Here is a 1,194-nt window from a genome sequence, read left to right as displayed (position 1 = left end):
GGAATGGGGAGCTAACAAAGGTAAGTATAAGAACAAAGAAAATGCGCTAAAATTGATTGTGGTGATAATTGTGCAATTCCTCTCAGTGCTATTAACTCTTGAATTGTATGATAGGCGAATGATATGGCAATAAAATGGATGTTTCACAAAGGAAGAGCAAATAATACAGTGCTTTAACTTAACGACATCTGCATTAATCCATTTATCAATACATTCTGTCTGATAGCAAGGCTATTCACATCCCTGGCCAATGGTCAGAGGGGATTCACCAGAGGCTTAATCTCCATGGGACCCTGCAAATGGATTTCGGGCTTTCCCTGTCATCCAGAACTTTCTGCAAATTGAGTGCTCAACATTTAAGCTCCTCTAGTCTTGGATTTTACGATGGACAATCCTTGGATCCCACAGGCTGGTATGCTTCTTCCGTGGGGACCTAACTGACCTCGGGAGCAGAGGTTTCCGTCTGCCTCATTCACTGCGCTATCCCCTGCACCAGGAACAATGCTGGGTACCAGGGGGCCCAGCGGCTCTACCACAAGCTGATAGGCTCACTGAATGACTCGGCACTTTCTTATCTATAATAAGCCCCTGCACTCCGAGCAGAGAAGACATGACCTGAGACACATTTCCAGGGCACCAGAAGCTGCATAACTACTCAAACAAGGCTTCAGAATAGGAGGGACCTGGAGCGACTATGAAAAACTTGAGTGTCTGTGTGTGTGTGTGTGTGTGTGTGTGTGTGTATCTGTGTGTGATGCTATTCAGAAACCAGCAACCCCACCGGTTCTTTCTGTGGTTGCCTCCTTCGTGAAGCCAAGAAGGAAGGCTTTTTCTTCTGTTCCTTCCCTGCCATGTCAATCTTTACATTGATTCCTTCCCCTCCACCCTCAGCGGTTGGTGGGCATTAGGAGAGGCTGAGTCTGCCTGCTTTGCTCAAGAGCCCTGATCTCAGAACGCCTGACAAGCCTCCAGCTGCCACCTCAGGCTGCCTCTGGACTCCAGAGCAAAGGAGCCCGCCCCCCCTCTCCCTCTAGCCCCCGACTGGGGGGTCACCTGCGCTCGTCATTCACTCTGCAAGGATCGCATGAGCCCTCTCTGTGCGCCGAGCCCAATCCTGAGGTGCAGAGTCAGTAGCTCAACTGAGATCCATCTAATGAGCACCGGAGGACTCATTGCATCAAAAGCTGAAAAAAA

This window comes from Echinops telfairi, unplaced genomic scaffold (assembly GCF_000313985.2).
Source record: "Echinops telfairi isolate 266 unplaced genomic scaffold, ASM31398v2 ScPeMD7_7412;HRSCAF=8450, whole genome shotgun sequence".
Classification (NCBI taxonomy): Eukaryota; Metazoa; Chordata; class Mammalia; order Afrosoricida; family Tenrecidae; genus Echinops; species Echinops telfairi.
The sequence above is the reverse complement of the archived record's forward strand: the minus strand, read 5'-3'. Positions refer to the sequence as shown.